The 6,585-nt window shown below is 57.4% G+C and overlaps 1 long non-coding RNA gene across 1 annotated transcript; it reads right to left on the bottom strand.

Moving 5' to 3' along the window:
- Positions 1-4,093: 4,093 nt before the first annotated feature.
- Positions 4,094-5,704, bottom strand: LOC144369477 (uncharacterized). The gene is made up of 3 exons (XR_013429298.1): positions 5,560-5,704; positions 5,239-5,445; positions 4,094-4,736 (listed from the first exon to the last, which is right to left on the bottom strand). It is a non-coding gene; the product is annotated as an uncharacterized LOC144369477 (long non-coding RNA).
- Positions 5,705-6,585: the final 881 nt, after the last annotated feature.

Genomic DNA, 6,585 nt, shown 5'->3' with positions numbered 1-6,585 from the left:
GTTGAATGCTACTACGGCTTTCCAAAAGACAAGTTCCAAGCGTGTGAGTATTTGCGGCTGCTCCCAGCTCCAAACAACACCGCCCAGGCTGGGAGAGTGGGAAAGAGGAAGAAAAACAACTCAAACTCTCGTTTCATTTAGAAACAAACTGCAAGAATGATTCTCAAAATTATAGTAGAGGCAGAGAAATGAAGAGCTGTGCTCCAAAAAAATAAAAAATAATCAGGTTATTTACAGAGTATTTCCTGTTTGTTTGTCGCGAACTGTCTACCACCTTTACGCCCACCTCTCAGCATGCTGTTTGGCCTCATTCAAATACTACTTTGAGAGGAACACGTCCGGTTGGTAGCTACCCGTCCCCTCTATCTACCAGCAATGCCAGTTGGCAGCACACGTGCCCTGATACACAGCAGCCTTCGGCACCCCCAGTTGGTATGCCTTTGGGCCGAGGCCCTGCACACTTCCTGGTGAAGCCCCACGACACCTCTGACGCTTGTCATGTTCATGACCCTAGCGTTTGATATATTAAATTAGTAGTCACTGCTCTGAGGCCACTGAACCTCAGGCCGTGGCAAGGAGGCTAGCTGTGAGGCTGGGCCAGACGCTGAGTTCTAATCCTGCCACTCTGCCGTAGCTTATCCAAGGGACTGCTTTTCACTTCCTCCAAACTCAGCCTCCTAACCTCCAGTTTACAAAGTCCAGCTCTTGCTTGCCTCTGTGCACCAGTCATCCAAAACCCCAGCTTCTGAAGGGACACACCCTAGGTCCTAGCGGCCCGCTGGCAACCACACAGGATGTAGAGGGTGGACAGTTCTGCAGGCCACGGCAGTGGCCCCCACATGGGAGGCGGGTGGGTCAGATCTCAGAAAGCGGATTTCCCAAACCCACGCAGGAGACCATTTGCATCTTAAGTCCCCAGGACTGCACTTGAAGCTGGGCTACAGGCATACGGGGGCTTCAGAGAAGCAGCCATCACTGAAGCCCACCCAGAGAGGAATCCTTGTACAGGGAGCGCCGTTTGGAGCCCGTCGCAGCCGTTAGAAGAGGGCGTGGGGAGCGCCAGCGCAGACAGACGCAGCCCTGTTTTCCAGAGCCTGCTTGGGAGTTGCTGAGAGGGAAGGGAGGCCGGGGGAGATGGGGAAGGGGGAGGCAGGACGTAGACTCCAGGGTCTCGGCTCTCCCCCAGGCTGACCCCACTCAGAACCCAGAGGCAGAAATCAGCACCGGAGGCCACTCTGTCTGGAAAGTGCTGCTGGCTGGGACCTTCGGCGTGCTCTCCTGGGGCCCTGCAGCCTGGCTGACCTCCTCAGGGTGATTTCCATCCCTGGTGCCCTTCCCGGGGGTCTTCCCCAGCCCTCCTCCACTCCTCGCCCACCCGACCCTCCCGTCCACCCGACCTGGCTCTCTTGAAACCCGCCTCATCTCCACTGCTGTCCTGGCCTCGATGCAGGAGGAGCGTCTGCGACTGTGTCCTTCTCACTGTGAGAGGGAGGTTCCTCTGAGGCTGGTGTGTAGCTAATTGGTATCTGTACTTTCAGTGCAGAACACAGTTGGCACACAATTGAAGTTTAATGAAAGACTAATTAAACAAATGAATGAGCAGACCTGGGAAGGTGGAGGAAGCATCCACTGGAAAAGCACCAGCCTGTGGCTAGTCTGAAGCCAGCTCACAGAGTGGGGGGGACAGGGACATCCCCAGGCTTCCTCCCCGAAGAGGCCTGCCTCCCTCCCGGGCACTTGCTGGAGTGGGTTGGGTCCCTCCTTCTCCATCTCTTTGGTCCCACACCTGGAAGGCTCAGCATGGAGAGGCGGCAAGGCCGACGCGGCCCCGGGAGAGCTTCGAAGGCTGCCAGGTGAAGTTGGGCTTCCGGGGCCAGGGCCGAAGAGCCTGAGGCTGGGGAAGGCAGGTCCCCCACACAGGAAAGGCCAGGTCCCATGAGGCCAGACCACTCGGGGCCGTCAGGGCTGTGGTCAGCAGGTAGCCTGCACAGAAGGACGGGACTGTGGCCAGAGCTGGCGGCCGTGGCCAGCACATGGCAGTGAGGTCAGGTGAGCCCGCTGAGCTGGGGCAGGCCTTTCTGCTCAGGGTGAAGCCTCCTGCAGCACGCACACAGGCCGTGAAACCCGGCTGCGCACGCTCAAGCTCTGGCTTACCGCTAGCTCTCAGTCCGTGAGCAGATTACTGAACCTCTCTGTACCTCAGTGTCCCCAGGGGACATAGGGTGATAGTAGCTCCCCAGCAGGAGGGTTGAAGGAGTGAAGGGTGCTGGTGGCCCTCGGTGCTACGTGCAGGGCTCTCGTCCTCATCACCGCTTCCGTTGACGTGTTAACCCAGGCGCACAGCAAGAGGGACACGCACAGCCTGACTCTGCAGCACATTTAGCCACGACGGGGAGCGCGGCCACCCAGTCAGCGTGACGGGGGAAGGAGGGTGCACTTGGACTCCCTCTAAACCCTGTGGCGTGGTGGGCGGGTGGATCTGCCCTCCTGCGTGGAAACGCATATGAAAGGGTGGCAATTGTCTCCTGTCACTGGAGATCTCAGCCAGAGTGGACCAGGAGGCAGATGCGCTGCCTGGGCTGCAGAGACCCACTGGCTAACCGCTGTGCGTGGCCGGTCAAGTTGCCTGACGCCTCTGGGCCTCGGGCCTGCACGTGGAATACAAGGGGGCTCAGAGTAGAAAGAGCATCCAGAATGACAAGAACTCAGCTCACCACGGGGTGGGGTGGTGGCTTGAAATAAACTGCATCCCCTCAGCTCCCAGAGGTGGCAAGCAGACCAAACTGCACAGAGGGGACGGGGGCTCAGAAACATCTTCCCCTGCTCCCGTGGGAGGGGTGGAGTTAGCTCACGAGCCAGGCCTTGGTTCTTGGTTCTAGGACAATCACCAAAGCAAGCCTGGGACAGTAAGCCCCAGAGGAGGGGCGCATTGCCAAGGCCACAGCCAAATGCAGGGGCCGGGGGTCTTCCAGCCCGTGTGCGTCCACGTTCTGGTCACCCGCCCCCGTGGCTCACTGAAGGGGCACAGGCAGACCGAGGACTGGAAGGGACTTTCAAGTTCTCAGAGTCTCACTCGGCAGGGAGGCGTGTGGGAGGGAGGAGGCAGGAAGTGGCACTTTGGTGGCTTTGTGCAATTATTTTCCAAGACTAACAGGGTGCCTTTCTCTTCAAACAAGTCTGATGTCCTTGTGCCCTGTTGCCCTCCACTGAGATGAGTTACAACGAGGACCTCGTCCCGTCAGGTGACCAGGCACGGGACGCCCCTCCCCGGTTGTCCTTCAGCCACCTTTGATGTGCTGGCCCCAGCTCTCTGTTGAACCTTTTCCTGGACTCACTTGACTCTCAAGTAGTTTTTGAAGTCACTTCTGTGAAGGTGGCTCCTTCAGAAGTGGCCGTTTTGAAGTCGTTCATCAGTGGAGGTCTCAGCATCGAGCCAGACTCTCCTTTATGTAAGACGCCGCTGCAGCCCGGGCTGCCCTGGGGACCAAACCACCCAGAGTTATCACAATCTGGTGTCCCACCCCTTCCGGGGGGGGTGGGCAGAGCGGTCAGTGCAGGAAGGACGGCCACTTCCACCGTCACTCGTCCTTCACTGAGGACATGCAGAGTGAGTCCCCATCTTGGGCTACATTCTGTTCTAAAGCTGAATGAGACACAGTCCCTTCCACCAAGACCTTTCAGAATGGAAGGAAAGGCAGACACAAGGAAGAGCCGTGAGAGAAAAACGCTCTGGTTGCACAGAACCTGTCAGGAGGCTCCAGAGAGAGGCTGGCAGTCGAGGCTGGAGGCTGACCAGAGAGGACTGTAGAGGGTCCATAGGATTTTTCTATGTCCCCCATCTCTACAATGAAGTCTGCAACCCAGCCCAGATGAACCTTGATTGGTAAAGTTAGCCAGGTCCTTAGTGTGACTCTCCCACTTAATCAGCAAATTTCAAGCTGTCAATGTACCACACGTGACTTGGCTGAACACAGAGCAGAGATAAGGAGCAGCCAGGCCACGTAGTGTGTCCACTGTGACCCGTGGACATAAGTACCTTCAAGAGAACAGAGAGCAGTAAAATCATCAGGAACTGACGAGTCTGAATACTATCTTTGGTTTGGCTATGCTTTATTTTATTGTAATTTTTTTGTAACTGAAATAGGCCTGTGTTTACCACCAGGACTGGGTTTCCTCAGGGTCTGGTGGAGCTGCTCCCACGCTTCCGGATGTTTCCCAGTCGCCTCCAAGCCTGGGTCAGAGCCGTCCCTCCAGCAGCTGCCTCGGTGGCGGAGCTGCGGCTCCGATCCCAGGCCTGCAGCCCACTCCTCACGCGGTAGCCGCGTGATCTTTCTGGTCCTGTTGAGAGCCTCTGCAGTTCCCAGGCCCTGCGGGGCGTGGGCCTCTGCCTCTGCACCTGGGTCCTCCCATCCCACAGGACGCCCCAGGACACCCGGCCCAGCCACCCGGAACTCCCTCCCTTTGGTTATGAAAGACTCGTACCATCTCAGGTCACCACTCAGACTTGACCTCCCCGGAGACTTTCCCCAGGGGTCAGAGAAGGCCCCTGCTTTGTACTTCACTAGGCCCCAGGCTTGAGCTGCAGAAGCTCCTGTCCACTGGGCTGCGACACCCTGGCCTGTAGCACCGTGCTGAGCAGAGGACCTGGCACGCGGGCCCAGGCGGGATGCTGTCTCTGCCCTTGCTACTGCTGTCCTTGGACCAGCCGTGCCACACAGCTGAGGCGCTTTCTTCCTCTGTAAAAGGAGGGTAGCAGCAGCTTGGCGGGTTAGCCCCCGGGGATCCTGTGATCCTCGATGGCTTCACGCACAGAGAGTGCTTAGAACAGAGTGAGTGCTAGGTAAGGGTGAGTGGACACTGGCCTTGAGCCTGTACTTGCCCCGTTGGCTGACCCAGATGCTCAGGGCTACCTGCCGCTGCTCACTGCTGTTCACACAGGAGTGTGTGTGGGGGGGGGGCATGCACATGGACTCTTCTGGGATCAGGAACCAGAGGCTGAGTGGATCCAGGCAGGGCAGCAATGCCGGGCCCTGAAGGCAGGGCCAGGGCTCAGAGGGGCGGGAACAGGGGCATCCGAGCTCTCGAGAGCTGGTGCCGAGGCCACCAGTCAACAAGCGTGTCTAGCTGTGACAGTCTTTCTGAACACCCACGTCCACCACCCACCTGGGCTCGTCAGCTGGGCTGCTCTAACAGATGACCACACACAGGGCAGCTGAACCAGCAGGATTTACTTCTCACCGTGTGGAGATTAGAAGTCCAAGATGAAGCCCCACCAGGTCAGTTTCTGGTGAGAGAAGAGCCCTTCTCCCGTGTCCTCACGTGGCCTTTCCTTGGTGAGTGGTTGCAGTGAAGTAGCCCTGGTGTCTCTTGGGAGGACACAGAGCCAGTGGACAGGGCCCTACCTTCATTTTACCTTCGTTACTTCCTGGGAGGAAGTGCAGTCCCCTGCGGGTAGGGGTCAACACGGAATTTGGGGGACACAAACACTCAGCCCATGGCAACCTGCTCACCCCCAGATGCCCCCAGCTCTGCAGACAGGAAGGACAGAAGGGCCCTCACCTCAGTTCTCTGGCATGAGTGGAAGAAGGCGTCCACTGCAGGCGCCATCCAGGCCAGCAGCTCCTCACATGGCTGTTGATGGCTGCCTTGTCCACGGTGTCTAGAGCCTGAGAACTTGGTGTTTGCCCTTTTAACTAGGGAACTTATCAGCTGCTCACTGCAGAGATAAGAATCGAGGTCAGGCCTTTCTGCCGAAGTCCCCTCTCCAGGCCTGTCTCTGCCTCTGCATATTCAGAATTTTCCATCCGGTCCCAATTCTGTCAAGTGATTATTCACAAATTAGATTTCCAGGGAATACACCATCAGAGAATGTGAGCATTTAACACGTAAACGGCAACAAATGATTCTTCAATAAAAGGCAAACCATTCTCCAAATGACCAACGTCACTGGAAATCGGAGACCGGCCACAGTGCCCACCCACAACGGAGAGCGTGTGTGGCAGGCCCGTGTCCCAACTGGAGCGGAGACTCACAGTGGAAGCAGCTGCTCCAGGCCACAGTCTTAGGGTCTCGTGAAACAAAGATCTTTTCAGAGGGTCTTCTCGATTCGAAACCCCTAGACACAGTAACATGGGAGTTATTTATCTGTGGCTTATTAAAGCTATTATCCCTGCTTGTTTTCCTACTCTGCAGAAACCAGCTAGGCCTAGGCCGTAGCCATCAAGATACCTCGAAATGGCTTCGACTTCCTTGCTGCCGAGCTGAACAGCCCCCCTCGGGTGAGGCCCTTGCCGGGGAGGAGCGGGATGGAGAGTGTGCGTGGGAGAGCGTGGCAGGGAGGTTCCAGATGGGCCCTGGGGAAAGCAGAAGGGAAGGGAGTGGAGTCCTTCTCCTCTTCCTCTTTTCTGCTGTCGTGAATATGGATGTGATATTTACAACGCCCACAGAGAGCTTGACCATGAGGTGACCTGGTGACTGAAGCCAGGCGCTGCTGGGCTGCAGAGGCTGGAACAGCCAGGAGGCTGGTGTGGGTGCTGAGGAGCCGCCACCCTGCCTGCTGCGGCCGCGGCCATGAGAGCTGGGGTG

The sequence above is a fragment of the Ictidomys tridecemlineatus genome, chromosome 12 (assembly GCF_052094955.1).
Source record: "Ictidomys tridecemlineatus isolate mIctTri1 chromosome 12, mIctTri1.hap1, whole genome shotgun sequence".
Taxonomy (NCBI): Eukaryota; Metazoa; Chordata; class Mammalia; order Rodentia; family Sciuridae; genus Ictidomys; species Ictidomys tridecemlineatus.
The sequence above is the reverse complement of the archived record's forward strand: the minus strand, read 5'-3'. Positions and strand labels throughout refer to the sequence as shown.